Source organism: Podarcis bocagei (genome assembly GCF_964188305.1).
Source record: "Podarcis bocagei genome assembly, chromosome: 2".
Taxonomy (NCBI): domain Eukaryota; kingdom Metazoa; phylum Chordata; class Lepidosauria; order Squamata; family Lacertidae; genus Podarcis; species Podarcis bocagei.
In genome coordinates this window covers 89,544,965-89,565,880 of record NC_138126.1, presented here as the reverse complement: position 1 = coordinate 89,565,880, position 20,916 = coordinate 89,544,965, and the positions used below count along the sequence as shown (strand labels likewise).

The following is a 20,916-nucleotide window of genomic DNA, read 5'->3' as shown; positions in this document are numbered from 1 at the left end:
CAGCCTAGCCTATAGTAATAACAGTGCTTCACATGCTTTATATAGCACTTTCAAATGTTCAAAGGACTTTGGAGAGCATTATCTTGCACCAGCCCTATAAGGCAGGTCAGTATAGTTATTCACTTACTGCAGACGGGGCTGACAGGAGCAGGAGAGAGAGAATGGCTTGCCTAAGAGCACCCTGCCGAGTTAATAGCAGGGGTGAGATTTGAACTGGGGGGCCTGCCAGTTCACCATTCAGGCATTTTACCCATCATGCTACACTGGCTTTTTGTGTGGGGACGAGGCTAACAAAGCCCCTGAGAAGACAATGGGAATAACCTGGCTCTCTGGAGCCATTTCCTTCTGGTAGTGAGAGTGCAGACAAATGACAGACCCAGATACCCAGAGCAAGCAGCCCCTTACATGCAAGGCGTCATCTCAGCAGGGTGAGGAGCAGGATTAGCCGCACGTGCATACAATTAAGACACAAGACTCTTGACAGCGTGGCACTCCACCCCACTGGAGAGGACTCCCTCCTCCTAGCATGGGGGGGGGGGTCAAACCAGGAGCCCAGACTCCTACATAAAACAGCTTCCAGAGATGTTTCTGAGGTTCCTAAACGCTCCACTGTTTTCCAGAGAGAACACAACTAGAACCACACTTGTGTCAGGTGTAGATACATGGAGAATGCACAGGGGGAGGGAGAGAGAGAGAGCCAGCTAGTAAAGATCACAGGACAGAAGGAGGGGGAATCATTGTTAGAAGTGTAAGGGCAGGGAAATTATAGCCCAAAGTCTGGTAAGAGAGGAAGCACACAGAAAAAGGATGGGAGGGAGGCAAGAATCCAGGGTAAACCAGACCTTGAACCTCTCCAATGACTATGGATTCTGGATCCCACCTTGTTATATCTTCTCTGCCTCTCATTAATTCTTACTGGGGGGAAGATCCAATTAGTTTCCTTTCCTGGCTTCTAAATGATTTTTCATCCCTGTAATTAATGGGCAAGTCGGAGCGGAGCCGCATGGCAGGCAAATTGCCGGTTCAGGGGAGCGGGGGTAATTTTCTAGATATGATAATGAGGGTTGCTTTCTTGCTTTTAAATAACGAATTCATTATTGGGGGTGGGGGGTGGGGGGTTGCAGTGGGGAAACATCCAGAGCTTTGGGTTCTTGTTCCTTTGTTGCTTGTTGAGGAGACTCTAATTAGTGAATGGTGCCATCATATCTGAAGGCACTGTAACCACAACTGCCCTGGCATATTTAGGTCAATGGTAAGATTCAAACTCTTTGCCTGCTAGCTAGCTTCAGGAGCTGCTGTACCAATTGCCAACAGCAGTAGGTTGTTTTCCAGTTCTGTGTCGCTCTACATTAATGCACAGTCACATGATTTGTAACTCTGGCCTATGGGGTACATGATGAAAAGGGGCAGAGAGAGTGTTATTCATTCTCTCATTCTCTCTCTCTCTCATACACACACACACACACACACACACACACACAGCATTCCTAGCTTTGTGACAAATGTCCTTTTTTATGCTCAAGTAAAGACAACTACAGACTGATTGACAAGCCTAACTACAAACCTTGTTTACATCTCTCCGTAGTGGAAAGCTGCAAGCGCTGGCTTGTTGTAACTATCAGAGCGTTTTCACTAGGGGGAGAGTTAGGGTCATTTATGATTTATGTAGCACCAAACCTCCTACTCTACCAACCCTTTATAAAACAAAAATAAAAATAGCAGGTCTCTGCTGAAGTAGCTCACAATCTAACGAAGGCCCTTTTATCAGGAATTTCATGACACAGAACGTATGAGAATTTCCTTTGTTGCCACTGGCTTTCCAACCATGACTTTTGCCAGAGATGCACTTCCTGCTCACTGCTTTGTGTCAGAATGAAAAGGCGATGGTTGTTGGGTGCTCTGATTCATCGAAAACCAGTTGGGGATTGAGGCGGGCAAGTGGTAGCTATAAATGACCCCAGAGCCCATTGGCACACGTTGTAGAGCATTGCTTGTAAACTTCATTGAGCATACTTTAATGATCTGTGATTCTGTTCCACACTCTGGCCGTAACCATGCACAAAAATCATTCCCCTTCCTTATTTTATAATCCAGCTGACTTGGGGCCAGAGGCAGTTGCTTCTTTAACCTGCCTAGCGCCTGGCCCCCAAAGAGCAGGAGTGAAGTGTCAATAAAGTGAAACAGAAGGTCAATACTGTTTGAAAGCTCTGCAGTGGACAGAAGGAACCACTTTCATTTAAAGCTGCCCTGCATACTTGGGGAGGGTGGGTTGGCAGTCCAGCTAGGAAGGAGGAAGCCATGAGCTTTACATCATCCACAGGGCATCACAAGTGTGTGTGAAAGCTCTGCCATTACCTACCCAGCGTCTTGCACAAGCTGCCCAAACAATGCATGGCTAAAGTATCATGAGTCTGGCCTAAATATTATGTTTCCATTTGTAAGCTGCTTTGAGCAACTCCTTTGCGGTGGGGCAACAGCAGGGTATAATTTACTTTAAAAGTAGTTGTTTGTGGATTGTTGGTATATGTGAGAAAGTAAATCAGAGCAAAGCATAACGCGCTCCAACCATCATCAGACTGGGAATATTTAACTAACCCAGCTGCTTTCACTGAGCAGCCTGGGGGCTGCCTCCAAGCTACAACCCACAGCTGTTTCTCCCCTGTACACCCCTGTTCCTGAGACCCAGTGGCGTAGCATGGGATGCCAGCACCCAGGGCAAGGAAAGTATTCTGCCCCCTAAGGCAAGTATTGCAGCCCCTAACTCCATACTGCCGGACGGAGCTGCGGAAGAGCAGCAGGACCTGTGTGTGCACCTCCTTGGGCTGGGGCTCCACCACAAGGCTTGCTGTCTACCTGCGTCTCCCACTGGTTGGGGATGTTGCACGGCTGAGGGATGTAAGAGCTCGCCCTCTCCCAGCTGCTGCTTGGCATGCTGCTCAGGTGAGGCATGTGGGAAGGGGAGCACCTCCGGCTGGGATGGCAATTGCAGTGGTGCGCCCCTAATTTTTTTTGCATCCAGGCCAATGCCCCCGCACACGCTATGCCTCTGCCAATACCCATTCTTTTCTCTCAACTTACAAAGGAACATAGGAAACTGCCTTATGCAGAGTCATACCATTGGTGCATCTAGCTCTGTACTGCCAACATTGTATGGTAATGGCATTCCAGGAAGGTTTTCCTCCCAAGCCCTACCTGGAGGTGCTGAGGACTGAACAGAGATCTTTTGCATGGAAAGCAGATACTCCACCTGTGAGCTATGGTGCTTTCCAAAGCACCAAAGGGGGTTGAAGCCAGCAGATCGATGGGTTTCTAATCTATACACAGCCAGCTTAAAGAGGAGGCTTCTTTTCTGAGAGATTATGGGGATGTGTGGTAGCAGATCACAACTCTTTGCTAAGCAAGAGAAAAGTGAAAACTCCCCCCCCCCTTGCCTTTTCATTAAGAAGAATTTAGCTGTAACTGTCATCTATGCCCCAATTAAACATGTTCTTCGTCCAAATTAGCCCTCAGACTTTCCTATCGCTGTGGAATATCACTTCCCTGAAATATTACTTCACTGGGGAGTGGGCTGGAAGAGATGACATCTCTGCTTCTGCTTGTGCCTCGGCAGTGAATGATATTATTGACAATAAGGGGGTGAACTTATTAAGAGTGAAAGGATCCCATTGAAAGTCAGGAACGCATTGCAACAGACTCTTCCCAGAATTGCCCTCTCTGACATCCAGCCAAAGTCCAAGCAAGCTGGAAAATAGCTGCACATCTGCAGAGTTCCAGCCTTTTGTGACAGATACAGCCAAAGAGTCTGGCACTGTGGCCCAACAGGCTAAATCAGTTTGCAAAACCCAAGCCTTGGAAAGTGTCCATCTCTGGAAAGGTTAACCCAAGGATGAGAAAACTGATATTCACTGCAAGATCTGCACCTTACACCAGGGAAACGACAACATTGGCTTGCTCAAACCCCAGTCTCAATGAGGGGGGGCAGCTTCTGTTGTGTGCCCAAAGGCACCCTTTCTCAGGGTCAGCTCAACTGGCAAACCACTTAGGAGAAGAAACAGAAAGAGGTAGCACATCTTGGCACAGGACTGAGATGGGAAGAAGTGGTGTGAGAGCAATGTCTTAGACTCGCTTGACTCTATGGGAGCAGCGGTCCTGCAAGTACATGGCTTTCCATCCCTTTCCCTTGTTGCTGGGAGGAGCCAGAGGCACACATGTGGAAGGTTGAAGCTCTTACACTGCTAGCACCATTGCTTCCTCACCTCCCCATTTATATGTTTGCAAAGTTCAGATATGGAGGACCTTAGTTCACTGTGTCTTTTTGGTAAGGACTTTACGCTAGTCACAAGATGCCGCTCCCACACAAACATACATATGCAACCCGAGTTACGTTTGCAAGTCTTGTTTGAAGACAAAAGGCAAGGATGACAAAGACAAAAAACTTTATCAGAAAAGGTATGGCATCCTTCTGTAGTTTAAGACGATGCCCCAAGACTGAAAACTCTCATTCAAAACAGGGAGTTGGACATAGAAAGATGGATGCTTTATTCACCATCCCAGCTGTGGGGAAACTTTGGCCCTCTATGTGTTGCTGAACTACAGTTTCCATCATCCACAGCCATGGGCTATGGTTGCTGGTGGGACTGATGGGAGTTGTTGCTCAGCAGCATTTGGAGGGTCCAAGGTTCCCAACACTTGCCCTAGACCAACCTTCTCCACTCTTGAGTAGTAGCAGCAGCTCCCCAGGACTTGCATATCAGGAGCTTCTTGATGCTTCTAACGAGATGCCAATGATTGAACCTGGGACCTGCATGCAAAGGAGCACATGCTGACTTAAGGTCCTATCTCCTTCTCCTCCTCTTCTAAATATCATACTAATGAAAAAAGAGAGCATTACTTGCCAAAGCAGCCTGTGATTTCTTGCAGTGCTCACACATTTGAGGTAGTTTGCATTAGCAATTATTCTTCGGTCACAGCCCAACATAGTGGAGTTAGGAGAAACCAACTGCAGAAATACATTTAGCACTTAGTATGTTCCCAGCAATCTTGCCATGATCAGAAGCTTGCTGTACAACAAAATTAGTGAAAAGTCCAAGTTGAAGCTGGGTAGCTACTGTAATTAAGAGTAGATCAAATAGTATGCTTGAAACAGATCCTATTGCTCTGGAGCAAATTCCTAAGCACAGATAGCAGCTGGGGCAAGGGAGTTAAGAAGTCCTGAAAGCCAAGGCCACTCTGTGGGAGGTTAGCAGTGGGGGGTGGAGAGGGGCTAGGAAAGCAAAGAACTCAGAGCCTCGGCTGAAAGGTTCTCTTTTCCGCTCTGCCTCTCTGAGCACATTCAGCCCTGTCTGCAAGGTGAGTTGGGATCCCCTGGTGACAGGCAAGCAGGAGCTAATTAATGCTCATTAATCCACATGGCTCCTGCAGGGACCGGTCCTGGGAGCACTTAGTCAATGTTTACAGCTTGGCTTTACAGTTTTCAGTCAATGACCCTCTCAGCCTCACATGTGTGAGTGGAGTGAAATGTGTATGTGTCACCTGCAGTCCTGGTGATCGGGAGGCAAGGCTCTGTTCACTGAAGGGCCAGCACTGAGGGGCAATGGGCAAGGAAGCCAAGGCTCCTGGGTCTTACGATCCATGATGCCATGCGGCATGGGGGTACTGTGGGGGGCAAGCTCTCCCATACAGCAAGTGGCTTCATGGACAGGCCACTTTCAGGATGGCAGGTCGATCCCCCACCCCCGTTTCTCAAAAGCAGGCCTGCAGAAAAATAGCGGCTCACTTGTTTATAGACTGGCAACTAATGCTGCCAGCTGTAAACTGTTGAGCCATAGGTTAGGCCTTCCAGACGTGTTTTGTGCTACGGCTCCCATCCTCCTATTCGCTGATGGGAGCCGGAGTCCAGCACAATCTGAGGAGCAAAATACTGGCAAACACTGCAAAAAAAAAACAAAAACCTACAGTTGCATCACAAGGTATCAAAGTGGTAAAGAGCTGAGTTTCCAGCTCTGTTGTTCTTGCTCCAACTTACACCCTTCTAGGACAAAAGAAAGTTAGTGTACATCACACAACAAGTGTGCTCATCCTTGTCTTCCCTCCCCCAGCAGCAGGAAGGGAATGTGCTGCTTTGTCAGAAACTCAATTAGGACACTCCCCCCCCCACCAAACGCTCTGAGCCCCTGACCAAATTAAACTGGAGCTCTTCTCCCCAGCTTGGCTCCAACCAATTATCGCCATAATCACGTCTGCGCCCAGTTATCCTATCAATTAGCCGCAGCCTTTGCAGAGAAGTGGGTGGGAGCTATGGACGGGAAGATTGCTGAGGAAGAGAAAGGGATGGATTGGAAGGAAGGTGGAAAAGTTAGGTGGAGAGGGTGAAGAGAACAACAACAAAAGGTAAATGAGAAGCAATTGTTTGTGTTTTTCAATAATTAGCTATCAGATTGACTTTACAGTTGTCAGCATCGCTGCTAAGATGCCACTGTCATGCTGTGTGATTGGGGCAGGTATTTATACAAAAGAACCCACGCAACCCTGATGGGCGTCTATCGGCCTTGGAGGAATTTATACTGGCAACTTTTGTTCTCTAGTCAGACTCATCTGTATATTAAAATACAGAGATAGCCTAAACCAGAAGAACATGTTTCTTGAGCTAACTAATGACCAGAGTGCTAGATATAAGATTCTGAGCTAGGCAGAGCACTTTTGGGGGCAGAGCTTTGACTCAAAACAATTTTTTTTATAAAAATGAATTAAGTCACTTCTCTGAGCTGAGGTTGATGCAGTGAACTAGGGATGTGGTGTGGTGTAGTGGTTAGAGTGCTGGACTAGGAACAAGGAGACCCAGGTTCAAATCCTCACTCAGATGTCAAACTTACCTGGACTGCCCCCTCTCCTCAGCCTAACTTAACTCGCAGAGTTACAATGATAACACAGTGTGGCAATGACCATATGTGCTGCTTGAAAGAAGGGGAGGGAATAAAAGCAGTATAGTCTTCCCTAAAACAAAGGAATGGGTTGGCCTAATTCAGGAGAGGGAAACTTGAGGTCTGGAGGACATTTGCAGCCCTGAAAGCCTCTCCATACAGACACACACACCATCCCCAGGCCACATCCTTCACTGGTCCTGCTCTGTGCCCTCCTTGACTGCTTTAGCCTGGCTGGCAGGTTTCCTTTAACTGAGATAATGCCTGGTGCTTGCCTGGATAAAAATACTGTGTGAGATGGAGGGTATGTGTGGAAACCTCTAACTTTTGCATGGCTGGAATTTACCCTACAGTGCAAAAGCAAAAGATGCATTTATTGCTCTGCACACTTTTTATCTCCCTTCCCACTGCTATGGAGGAATGTGCCTTCCCACTACCTCCATGGCATAAATAGAGGCTGTTAACTTGTGAATAAGTCCAGAAGTTACTGGCCTGTAAAGAAATACTTTTAGCCTGCTGTAGGCTGGCAAAGGAGGGATAGAGCTCCATCTCTCCTGCAACGGCCCACTGTATGACTGGGCTGTGCATGCAGGAGGGGGCTTCCATCCTCTCACTGCCTGCATGGTTTCTATCCTGGATGCAGAGGAGGGACAGAGTGCTCCATTCCTCCTCCGCCAACCAGCCTTGCTCTTCTGCTTGCCTGCAATTCCTATGGCTACCAAACGACTGTTTAAAAACATGGCTGGTTAATAAGATTACCAGCACACAACCTTCACAAGGTAGAAGGTTACACATCTACTTACCACTTTACCTGCAAATAAGATACTAAACATTTTTATAAGATGCTAATTTGGGGCGCAGTGGGAGGATCAAGATATTGGTTCCTTTTTCCTAACACCTTATGTATTCCTGTTTTTTTCCAGTCCCTATTCATGAAGAGTTCTTAAAAGCTCACTCATTTTTAAAAATACAGATTCAGAAATATATCTTCCCTTCATCGAAGAAAGGGCCAGAGATACAGAGGAAGAATTCTGGAATGTACAGTATCTTATTGCTATAAGAGAGTTTTCATTTAAAGATGGAAAGCTGCCTTCATATGCCCACACTTTAGATGTTCAAGCAAGGCATATCTAAAGCAGTACTTCAACAACCAACATCCCAGACTACTGGCCATGCTTGAACAGCTAGGGCTGATGGGAGCTGGAGTTCAACAAGGTCTGGTGGGCCATGGGGTTCCCATCTCTGTTCTGAAGAGTGGAACTACTGGCCATGTTGTGCAGTTTGTCCAGCTGAAGCCAGCCTGAGTCAGGTCCATAGCTGCCACAGTGACCTCTCAGTACTAGCACGGCCACTGTACACTGGCTAGAAGTATGTGGCTACTGTCCCCAAACATTTCTTTGGCAGCAGAACAGGTCCTTTGCTAAAATGCCATGCATGTCTGCTCAGCTGAGCTATCCCAAGCCTGGGGAAAGCAAGAAAGCTGAAAGAAAAATGTAAATACCGAAAAATATTCCTGCCTGCTGCTAGGGTACCAGGGAAACAGGACCCCTCACTCTGCAGGGAGCCCTCTTTCCTCAGCTAAGGGACATCTCAGGGTATAGTAAGTCTCTTTTTCATTACTCACCATAAGACACTGGGGGGAAAAGAGCAATATGTTGAAAGACAATCCCTTAACCATGATATGAGCCCATTTGAGCTCCAAAGATTGTGTCATCCCAAGGCAGATTGTGGAACAACGGCAAAGAGTTGGGAATGTGATCTCACTGTCTCAGGCCTATACCAAGACACTTAGCTGCCTGAGGCAAAGGGCAAGATGGCCTCCCCTATTCTACATACAGAAGTCAACTCGACTGGCAGTGAAATCTTACTGACAGTGAGATAACATCCTCCATTGTACCTCAGGACAGCAGACCAACTTATAAGGTGCAGGGAAGGCCACACCACACTCACAAATCTGTTGTGCCACCCCCCAACTCCACCTGTGTCCATCACCTGAGGCAACCATTCACTCTGCTTAATGACAAGGCTGACCTTGCACTTTCTGAATATGCCTGTAAAAATCAATGTAACAGGGGGACTTGGGTAGGTAGTGGGGCTAGTGAGAAGTAAAGAAAAAGTGTGAGTCTCTGAAATTATAGGCCACTTACCTCAATGCCTTCTCCTGGTGGAAATCATTAATAAAGGAAAAATTATTAAGCATATAGTCACGCTGGAGAAAAATCAGCATGGCTTCTGAAAAAGCTAATCCTGTCGCCACTATCTTTGTTGGGCTCTTTGAGTTCAGATCCAGCCCTACCATTAGGCGAGGTGAGCCACCAGTCTCAGACAGAGAGTTTTTGCATTCTCTCTCTCGCTCTCTCTCCCCCATACCCACCCACGAGTGACTGAGCTGCTGTCAGTCTCAGTGCTGCTGAGCATGCAGCTCCAGGTGTAAATGAGCTGGACCAGGGGTCAGCAAACTTTTTCAGCAGGGGGCCGGTCCACTGTCCCTCAGACCTTGTGGGGGGCTGGACTATATTTTTTGGGGGGGGGAATGAATTCCTATGCCTCACAAATAACCCAGAGATGCATTTTAAATAAAAGGACACATTCTACGTGTGTAAAAACACACTGATTCCTGGACTGTCTGCGGGCCAGATTTAGAAGGCAATTGGGCCGGATCTGGCCCCCGGGCCTTAGTCTGCCTACCCATGAGCTGGACTGTCACGTCCCCCTTTCATTGTGTGGCTACAAGCTGCAACAGAGCTGGACTCAGCTAGGCTCAGCTGGCCTGCCCCCCCCCCTTCAGGTCCAGGGCAAAAAGTCTTAAGTCTCACTCAAGCCAAGGGAGTGAGTGGCAAGGAGAAATTGGCAGCTGAGCGACTGTGAACAAACTGGAGTGGCTTCCTATCACTCAGAAAAAACCTAAGTTGATGCCAGCTCCTCACTCTGTTTTCCTGTCTGTTAGAAAAGGTGAGCAGCATGGCCCAACTCTCTTTTCCTCCCTGCCCTCAACCATTACCCAGTGATTTAAGAGAGTAAACATGCATAGGATTAATCTGCAAGCCTGGGTAGAACAGACAATTTGAAATTTAAAGCGTTCGATTCTTAAAGGAAAGCACTTTTAAGACAATTATTTATATTGTTCACTTATATAACACTGCAATCCTACCAAGTCAACTTTGTGTTATATATACTATGTTTATTCCTCATGACTGTCTCACGCTTGGGGTTACCCAGTAAATTTGATGGACAACTAATTCTCCTTCACGTCAACTTATTGCAATTTTGTGCCACATGGTGAGGTGATGTAGGAGGCTCATAGGACAGGACTGATCCAGTGCCCAAACTTAGTGCAGTGGTACCTTGGTTTAAGAACAGTGCTGTTTACGAACTATTCAAAATACGAACTCTGCAAAACCGGACATAGTGTTCCAGTTGGCGAACTTTACCTTGGTCTATGAATGGAAACTGAATGGTGGAAGGGCTGGATTCCTCATTAGGGAAAGCGCGCCTCAGTTTAAGAACGGCTTTGGTTTAAGAACGGACTTCCGGAATAGATTAAGTTTGTAAACTGAGGTACCACTGTAGTTGTGGAATAAGAGAAGTCCTCTTAGGAATTGGCAACTGAGTAAAGAACAGGAAGCAGAAGGTAGGAATAGATTGTTATTTCCCACTGTGGAATAGTGTAAGAAATAAGAGCCTCCCAAGGATCTGTATTTGAGCTGGTGCATTTCATCTTGTTCCTAAACGTTCTGAAGTTAGGAGTGAGCAGCTAGGTGGCCAAGTTTACTGATGAAACCAGATCATTTAGGATGTGATTAGCTCCAAATGTTTCTCTCCAAAACGAGTGAATGGGCAATAACATGGCAAATGTGGTTCCATGTGACTTAGTGTAAATGTGTTGTTGGGACAATACTGTGGCAAGAGATTTCCACCCAAAGTGGTACGTAAATCTGCTAAATAGATGAGACAAAAAGATATTCCTAATTTCCCACAGGAGGGAAAGCTAGACCAGGAGGCCTTTGGTCTGATCCAGGTGTCTCATGTTCATTATCACATTCACATTGTATTGATTTCCTAACACTTTATATCCCTCGTTTCTTCCTCCAAGGTGGTATACATGTAGCTCCTTGGTGATCTCCCACCTAAGTACAGGCTAGACTCAGGCTTGCTTAGCTTCAGCAAGATGGGAGCCTCATCTGCCTTCAGACCATACCATGAAAGTCACAAGTTTGGTAGGCTTACCGTAATTTTTCATTGGCCTTATATTTAAGTATCTCTTCTATTATGCTCCATTTCTTTGGTATGTCAGTGGGCCAACTGCAGTACTTCCTACAAAAAGGAAGGTAGCTTCACCATACTGCCCTACGGACTAGAAACAGCTTGTGACAGATAGCAACTTTTGAGACCATCTCTAAGCATCCTCCAAGGCTACTTGTAGCACAACACTCCCTAGGATCATCTTGGATCAGCAATGACCATAGGTACCATATCCCTCTATTCTGCCTCTTCTTCTCCTTCCCCTTCTTTTTGATGGAGATCCCAAAGCAAGCAGGAAGGACTGAATTTAGAATTCCACACTAAATAGGTTTCACCCATATCCTACAGCTCAGTCATCATTAGGGGCCTCCATCAGGCCAGTTTTGACTCAGCTGAACCAGGTGCATTTTTAAACTCAATATCACTGCTAGGCGAGAAGCAATTTCACATTTGCATGCATGATAATCAACACATGCAAATAAGCAATAGTATAATTCTTTTCTTCTTCTTCTTAGAGCAATAACAACCTTAACTAATCATCCTTTTGCAGGAAGTTAACCTCTTGCTTGCCTGAAGAGATGCAAAGATACATAGGTATTGGCAGATCGGGTTTGCCAAAAGGGAAACTGACACCAAAAGCACATATTGAAACCTCTCATGCTCCTTGTACTTACGTGTGAATATCACTGATATGATAAAAAAGTGTAAATATGAGATAGAAAGTACTACAGAAGCCTTACTCATTTGAATGTAGATCCTAACCAATGTGTCAAGCAGTGAAGTGGAAGATCTAACTTAACCACTATCCTTTCCATGGCCAGCCATAAATATCTTTAGTGGTACCTGACGCAGTGAAATGCATCGTTGTAGGAAGGTAATAGTCCCTCTATCCTCCTCTCTCTGTTTTTCATTTATTTGTTGCATTTATATAGCAGCCCATCAATAAATATTCACTGGGTGACTTACAAATCAATGTAAAAAATACAACATATAAGAATTAAAATAAACATTACAAAACAAAAGACGGGTTAAAAAAAACTTTCACTGCAATAGGGCCAGCACGAAACAGTTCAGATTCAAAATGCAATGAAAATCCTTGGGTGAATAAAAATGTATTTTTCACCATAAAGAAGGTACCAGGTGAGCCTCTCTGAGGAGAATATTCCATAGCTAGGGGGCTATTGCTCCCTGACAGGCCCCCTCCATTTAACTTAGTGGGGGCACCCAGACTAGAGATCAAAAGAGCATCTTAAGGTTCAGGTAGGCATTTATGAGTGTCTTTGAGAAGGCCCCCTCCTGGTCTGAGAGGGCCATGGGTGAGAAACAGCTCACGGGTGGCACCATTACCTCCCCACCACTTCTCCTTCCAGAAGACTTTTGCTGCAGTTCTGCTCCACCAGGGCAGGCAGCCGTGGTCAAGAGCTACCCCCACAATACTCTGAACAGCACTCCAGGCATTGCCGGCAGCTGCTTCCATTTAAATTTCCCACAATGCCCCTGACATGGCGTTATACTGGTACATTGCAGGAAATTAAAATAGTTGACTCAAGCCTGCAAAAAACAAAAATAAAAAGGTTTGGGGTTGTTATTGTTATTGTGGAGTACAAAGGTCCATGGTGGGCCCTGCCAGGGCATGGGACTTCTCCAGCAGCTGCCCGAGGGTGCCAGAAGACAACACCAGCCCTGCTGAAAGATCTGGGGTGTGGAACCAAGAATGGGAGTTTGGAGCCCACTACCACAATGGTTGAAAACTACAAGAGAAGACTAAAAATGAAGACAATGAGAACAGATGATCTGGCTATGGATAGGTTGGTCTTAGATACTGTCTGGTGATAACAGACAGGACAGGGGAGGAGAAGAGGATGAGGCTATCCCCTCCCTCCCATTTGTCTGCATCACCTCCAAGCAGATTGCCATCCCTTAATCATCCCCAGCATATTCTTCTAATCCCCAAGCACTTGCTGACACGGGGGGAAAAGGAAAGACTCCTCTGCTGTGCTGATCACAGGAAAGTGCATGACAAAAGAGACAGTGTATACACATGAGTGATGGAGGGCATGTACACAAGCACATGTATGCTGAAGAGAACATGGGTGGAGTTGCACATTTTTGTGTGTGCGTGCACTCACACACCATCATGTAGGCATGCGTGTGAGCAGTCACTAATATATTCAGTGCCACTGCAGAAGGCCCTCGGGGGAAATATCCCCCCCATGCTGAACACGAGACAGGTAGCGCAGCTTCAGAAATTGGCTGCAGACGCCCACACGCTCCCCAGCTAAATAATAATCATTAAAATAAAAACCTCTTCTATATACAATCTAAGAAAAAGCCACCCACACATTGTAGGAACGGCGGAAGAGAAAATACTTTATTATTATTTAAATAATTGCTCCCTACCCCTCCCCTGCCTGCATCCCATGGTCTGTCTGCACAACAAGCCATCAGATGCCAGACTGCTGTCTCTGTTCTCTTGGAAAGTCAAACTCCTTAACTCAAAGGAAACACTTGGTGGCTTGCAAATGGCTGACATCTCTGTAGGAATCTGCATCCCACATGATCAGGCATGGAAGGGAATTCTTCTTGTCACATCAGTCGCTCTGGACGGACACACACACACACACACACACACACACAACCCCCTGGGCTTATAGGAGCTGGTGAGGTTTCTCAGGGAAGGTTGTGCCTATGCAGGGAGATGCTGATTTAGATTTGGTTGAAGAGCTCCCTGCTCAGAGGCATTTTTGTGCTGCGATGTCAGTTTCAGAAGATGGCCTTCTATAAAAATAACAGGATACTGGCTCCGGGCAAATGCCACAGGCTCACGTAAGCGAAGGCCCCGTCACAGGGGCTGCAGCACAAAGGTGCTTGGCAAAAGGCTACACACCTCCAGCTGGCGTTCATCAGCACAGTTTCTTTTCATTTAAGAGAGGCAATGCTGATTTATATCGGCCGGGGGACCCAGCTGTATTGGCTCCTGAAAAGGGAAGCCAACTCACACCAAACTGGGGCCAGGGTCCATTTGCACCGAGCTACAAAAACGAACTATGCTTGTACCTACCACATACAGCAAACTCCACAGCTGCAACAAAAACGGAGGCATGGTTTTCAGAGGGCAAAATGGATCCATGCATCAGATGGAAGGGGACACTTACTTCAGGCCTGCATTTTTCTCACCCCCACCCCAATACATTCATATACTTGGGTTATGGAACTCCTCCCTACTAGAACAAAGGAAATCTTGGGGGAATCCATTTTTGGACCATATTACTAAAAGTGAAAGAATCTGCTGCTTTCCAGATGGGAGTTAGCAAATAGGGGCTTTGGAAAGGACTTGTTTTCCACAATCCAAACACTATTTTCAATTCCAAAAAGAAACTGTACACCTCCAAGGGAAATAAATAGCATCCATGGAAACACCCTCCAGTGTTACAATATTCAAGGGGGGAAATGAAATCTTCCTGGCCTCTGGATGCTAAGTTGGATGCTTATCACCGGAAAGAGTCTATCTAAAAATATCATTTTCCATGTATTTATTGTTTGTCTCCAAAGCACATAGCACATATTATACACTAGATGCAGGATACATCCTAGCTGAATTTGAAAATTTATAATATGGGCCCATATATCCCCATCCTCCATGCAAACAACATTTAGGGCCCTTTACACACAGCTCCCTGGACTCATTTAACAGAATGGGGCCTATGCCCAGCAAAGCACCTTCAAAAGTAGCTGCAGTACTTGGGGTACAATTAAGCCACGGCAAATGTGGTTTGTAAGGAGGGTGGGCATATGCTTGTCCATATTACAGGACAAAAGAGATTCACTCATCTTCCTCCATTAGATTTCTGGTGGGTAAAAAGTACTATGTGCTTTGTAGGCATCTGATAAATACACGGGGCTTCCAAAAACCAGGGATGTGCTCCCAAAAACACTGTAAAGGTATAAACAATCTCCCTTCCTCTCATCATACTAGGATGTTTATCGGCTGCTTTCAATGAGTTTGCAGATATGAAAAGGGCTAGGATTATTACTTGAATTTCAGTTGCACCTAGATTATCTTTCCAATTGGTGCCATATTATCACAGCAAGAGACCATCTTTGATCTCAAGGAATATACATCCTGAGTAGAGGGGGAAAGAAGGAAAGGAAATATGACCAATTTTATATCAATTACAGATATTTTCTGACATAATGAGGCCCAACCTAAAAATTTGCCCCTCTAGCTTATCGGAGTCACTGAACATGAATAACGGCCGGCACTGTAGAGCCTTACAGGCCCATGGCATGGAATTCATGGCTGGAACTACCCATCCCAATTCAGATTGGCATTCCTGCCCCAGAAGATCTCCAGGTATTTAGGACAAGTCATCAGCTTAGGACCGCAATACCTCAAGGACCACCCCTCCCCATATGAGCCAGCCTGGACCCTGTGGTCATCATCTGAGGCCCTTCTTTGTGTACCCCTCCATGAGAGGCCCAGAAGGTGGTAACATGATAATGAGCTTTTTCTGCAGTGTGGAATGTTCTTCCTAGGGAGGCTTGCCTGGCCCTTTCATTACAAATATTGAGATGTCAGGCAAAAATATTCCTCTTCTCCTAGGCCTTTGGCTAATTAAACAATTATGCCCTTTTAAATTGGGGGGGGGGTTGTTTTGTTTGTTATTATGGTATGCATGTTTGTATTACTATGATGTGTATTTTTGTGTTTTCATATTGTAATTTGCCCTGTGGCGAAGCGCAGTTAGAAATTAAATAAATAACAAAAATAACATGATCCTACCTCTCTGTCCCATCACTTTCTTAAATAAGGCCAATGCAAGCAAGACATGGGTAAAGAAAAGCAGCTCAGCAGCCTAACATCCAAAGGGGGAGGTAAAAAAGCAAACCCTGTTACTATTTGGGGGGCACCTAGAATGAAGGTCTCATTCCCACAAGAACATAAGAAGAGAGCCCTGCTGCATCAGACCAAAGGCCCATCTATTCCAGCTTCCTATGTCCCATAATAACCGCAAGGAGGACACTCCAGCTCCTAGTTTTCAGAGCATGCTGCCTCTGAACCTCCAATGAGTGGTACCCATTAATATAGTTTTCCTCTTGATGCTCACTCAGTGTTTGGGACTTTCTGAGCAACACTTGCAAAATACTTCCCAAGCCTTTGTTCCAAAAACATGCCCCACCCCCACCCCACCCAATATCATAGAGCTCAGGGTTTAACCAGTTTTCAATTATACAGGGTGAACCTCTGGATCTTATGATAAATGTAGTAACTTTCCCTCACCCCACAGGGACTCCATACAGCCAATCGAATCACACTAGAGGGAAGAACTTCCAGGTTAGGAGTCACAACTCCCAGGTACACTTAAACCCCAGCGCATCTGATGTTTGCAATTAAAGATTGGCAATAGCAACAGCCTGCCTGTTAAGAAATTCAAAAGGAGCCCAGGTGTTCTGGATTCCAAATCTCCCAAACCCAAACGAAAATTCCACAATTTTTCTCAATATGTCTTTCGAGACAGACAGATGTCATCCAACCAGTGAAGCCTAGCCCACGATCATTCTTGTTCCAGAAGGGTTTTAGAAGGGGTGTTTGTCTTTCTTGGTTTTCCCCTGGGTTTTTTGTTTGTTTGTTTGTTGTTTTGCTACACAAATGTTCTGAAAGCTTCTAAAGCATCTCCTGAACTGCATTGCCTCTAACTACCCTAGGAATGCTCAAACAGCAGTGAACTGGTGCCTCTCTTTACCAATATTCTCAGGGGTTCAACTGCATGGATATTTGATATACAATATGTTGTGAGACACTCTCAAACGAGAGACTTGCAGGTGGAGACTTGCAAGTAGACTCTATCGGTCCAAGCAATGATTTCCTTGTTTTGTGAAGAGATGATTTAAGATGAGGAGCAAGACTGGAAACAGAGGACCGAGTCAGACCATTGGGTAGGGGGGGTTCATCCTGCTCAGTACTGTCTACACTGGCTGGCAGGAGTTCTCTGGGGTTTCTCCTACCTGGAAATGCCACAGACTGAACCAGAGGCCTTCTGGATGCAAGGCAGATGCTCTACCACTGAACTATGGCTCTTCCCCAGGCAAAAAAAAGGGGGGGTGGAAAATCAGAGCAGAATTAAAACCTTTAGCAGTGTGCTGAGCAGCCTTGCCTTTCTTCCTCTCCAAGTGCCAAAATGAGAGGGTTTCATCAAGCCAAGCCAACTTCTGTCTCCTGCTAGAAATTCCTTCCTTTCAACACAACCCTCATATTCTGCTATCCCCAAAGATGTTTTACAGCTCCTCGTTTGACTCACCTTTGCCAAGAGAGACAGCACTGTGAAGAGACATTCGGGGGGGGGGGGCGAATATACCATTCAATCACTGCTGAAAGCAGAAAGCAACCACAGGAAATTGGTCCGGGAGGGAGGGCCTTATGGACAATAAATTTGGGGAGAGGCAGAAAAGAGAGGAGGATGGAGCGATTACTAACAGGTTCTTTATCTGATCATCCATTCCCCCTTCATCCATCCATCTGTTCATCCTTCATCTCTTCCCCCCATCCCCCCCTTTCCACGTCTGTATCTGTCAATCTCTTCTCACTCGCCTTTTGCTAATCGTTCTGTGTCTACACACACAGAGAGAGAGCCCCTTCTCGATCCATCTTATTTCCCAATGGTAAATAAATAAATAAATAAATAAATCTTTCCCCAGCCTGTTTATTTCCCAACTGAGGGAAGAGCTCCCAGCATCCTATCATAATAAGGCTGGAGCTGTTCACCTCCCTCCACCTTCCACCCCTTCGGAAGAATTTGAAATCTAACTGGGTTTGCAGCAATCATCAATCTAACCATTCTGCTTTTTCCACCATACTGGTTTTGGGAAATAATGCTAGTTTAAAAGAATCTCCTGTCCTTCTGAAATAGGAGGCAGCCTTAGACCAGAAAGCTATTGGCAGGGAAAGATGTGAATAGCCAACACTCGTGGAGAATGGTTGAGGGGGGTGGGGGTGGGATGGTTATATGATTGTGGATGCAGTAATTTAAGAATATCAGGTACATTTCTTCTCGATTATCTCCCTCCCTGAATTCTTTGCCGGCTCTTTCCTTCACATGGGTCAGTGGGAATCGGGGAGACATTATACAAGGTGCCCATTGATTCAGAGAACATCCTGACTAGAGGGAGCAGAATGAGATCAGGGCCCCCGGTGCCACAGAATCGGACTCCCAGACAAATTCCCGGCTCAGGGGACCCACCAGCCGCCCCGAAGGTGGGCTGCTTCCAGAAGGGCCTGGCCTGAGGTGAAGTAAGGGGCACATCAGCCCGCCCCCAGAGCGAGATGCTCGTCGGCTGCGGGGGCGGGGTGGGCATCGAGGGGGGTGGATGGCAAAGCCCAAGAGCCATCGCAGCAAGCCAATGCGCCCCCCCCCGCCTGATTAACCATTCCGCCTGCATCCTCCTCCCATCTTGAAACTGTACGTGGGAAAAAGGATATGCGCGCGCGCGCACGTGTGTGTATGTGTGTCCGCCACCTCCTCCTCCGCCTCCTATAAAGCGTGTCTGTTACATAAAGACACGTATCAGGGAAATTTGGAGGAGGGGAAAAACATTACAGGGGACGGCAAAGGGGCAGCTACTACCACGAACCTGTCCTGGTTCCGGCTCCCCCCCCCCTCCTGCAGCAAAATTGACCGGAGTGGAGGGGTGGGGAGGCAAGGATAAGAACAGAGACAAGATCTGGAGAAAAAGCCCTTCCCTCCTCTTTGTGCATTACGGTATTTGGAGGGTAATGGCTCTTTTTCTCAACCCCCCCCCCCAACTCCACCCCCGCCACATATATACAAAAGGCGTGCTGTTGTGTGTGTGTGTGGCGGGGGGAGGAATACCGCAGTAACCGCGACGAGGGGAAGGGAAGGAATTTTTTTTTTAATTTTATTTTTGCAGATGGCTTTGTCTTGAGCAATACGCAGACCCAGCGGAGGACAAGCGTCCGCCTCATCCGTGGGCGGAAAAAGGACCTCCGCATTTGCAGAGCCTGTCCGATCACAAAATCTCCGGAGAAAATGCGGAGGGGGAGAGAGAGAGGAGAAGAGGAGGAAATGGTCCCTTCCTCCCAGCCTCGTAGTCCAGTCAGCATCATACCCCCCCTCCCCCGTCCAAGTCTCTGTAGCGCAAAGAAAGCCTGTCTGTGAGAAACGCTAACCAAACATCAGGTCCACCAACATAGACCCAAACCACCGGGGAGCGGGCAGATCTCAAGGCGAGGACAGCTCAGGTTCCCAAACAAATAATAAAAAAGACTGCACCTCCTACTTCCTCTCACACACCACCACCACCCCAATTTAAAATGAAACCTGTGCCAAAGCCACCAGCACCTCCCGCCTCTCAAATAAAGCCTCGCCATCAGTCCGATTTAGCCAGGTGTCCGAAGCCAGCAAGGGTCATCGATGAGAAACCGTGGGGTGGGGGTGGAGATAGGCAAGGCTCGCCAGCCCAGTCCCCCCCCCCCCAGCACGCCAACCCCACGCGCAATCCCCTGAGAAGACAAGCCTCGTCTTTACCTTCTGCGATCCAGCCCCGTCGGGTTCCTCCATTCAGGGATCCCTAATCCATCCCGCCGCCAGGACGGCAGGGCTTGAGCCCCCTCAGGTATTCGGAAACACGAGGCGATCGGATGCGTGATGCGCGATCTCGATCTTCTTCCGATTGCTCCCCCTTGGGGCGTCGATTTCAGAGAAACGTGGAAAGGGGGGCGCGCACACACACACCCTACACTCACACATACACACACACAAAAACCACGACGCGTCCTGATCTCGGATTGTTTTGCCCCTGGAGGGACGGCGAGTTAAAGAGCAGGGACAAGGGAGAGAGATGGGGCGTTCTGTTATAAATCAAGCGCCGTCCCTTTTTGTTGGCTTTTTATTTTGGTGGGGTTTAAATTTTTTTTGTTTGCAGCCGCCCCCTCCCAAAATAGCAGAAGGGAGGGGGGAGGAGGAGGAGGAGGGAGGCAGGCAGAGAAGGGGCCAAATCAAAGCCCTCCTTCACCCGATGAGATGTCACTGGCGGACGCCTCCAGCCGGCGAACCGCCTCGCCTAGCAATGCGAAAGGAAGTCTTAAAATATATCCATCCGTGGAAAGCAGTCCGGGCATTTTGGAGACGGTGGAGGCAAGCGAAGCGAGAGCCACCCTCACCCCCGATCTCTCTCTCTCTCTCTCTCTCTCTCTCTCTCTCTCTCTCTCTCACACACACACACACACACGCGCGCGCGCGCGCGCTGGCGGCGGCGGCGGGGTGGGGGCTCCGTCTGCCTGCTCGTCGCTCCTCTCCTCTCCTGCGCTTCCCCCGCCTCGGTGCACACAAACAGGCACACGCGCGCTCCCCGCCAACCCCGGGCGGTGAGGGGGGGGGACTCGGTGCTCCTCAGGAGGTCGGGCCGCCGGGCCTCGCCTTGCGCCCTCGAGCGTCCCAGCGGCCCCCGGTGCCTCTCGGCGGCGTGAGGGCTTCGGCTGCCTCGCCTGCCGCCGGATTCCCCTTCGCCAAAGGAACCGTTCGCTTTCCTCTGGCTGGGGCGCCCCCTCCCGGCAGACTCGCTCGCCAAAGGAAGGTGAAGGCGCGCAGAGGCGCTCCGCGGCGGCGGCGAGCCCCCTTCCTTAGTCCGGCGCCCTCGGCTAGATGCTGGGCCTCAGAGCCAGGAGCCTCCAGCGAGAATGCTCCGGGGGTGGCGGGAGAAGCTTGCTACTTTGCGCACGCGGCGGCGGGCCAGCCAG

At 47.7% G+C, this 20,916-nt stretch overlaps 1 protein-coding gene across 5 annotated transcripts in view; it reads right to left on the bottom strand.

Moving 5' to 3' along the window:
• The window catches only part of ADGRL1 (adhesion G protein-coupled receptor L1), a 130,674-nt gene extending 109,758 nt beyond the window's left edge, over positions 1 to 20,916 (bottom strand). For 3 of the 5 annotated variants that reach the window (XM_081181640.1, XM_081181641.1, XM_081181644.1), the window contains exon 1: positions 19,706 to 20,913. The gene's annotated coding sequence lies outside the window, so the exon portion shown is untranslated. Of the gene's footprint in view, positions 1 to 19,705 lie in introns of all 5 variants that reach the window. The other 2 variants (XM_081181643.1, XM_081181642.1) reach the window with 2 other exon arrangements.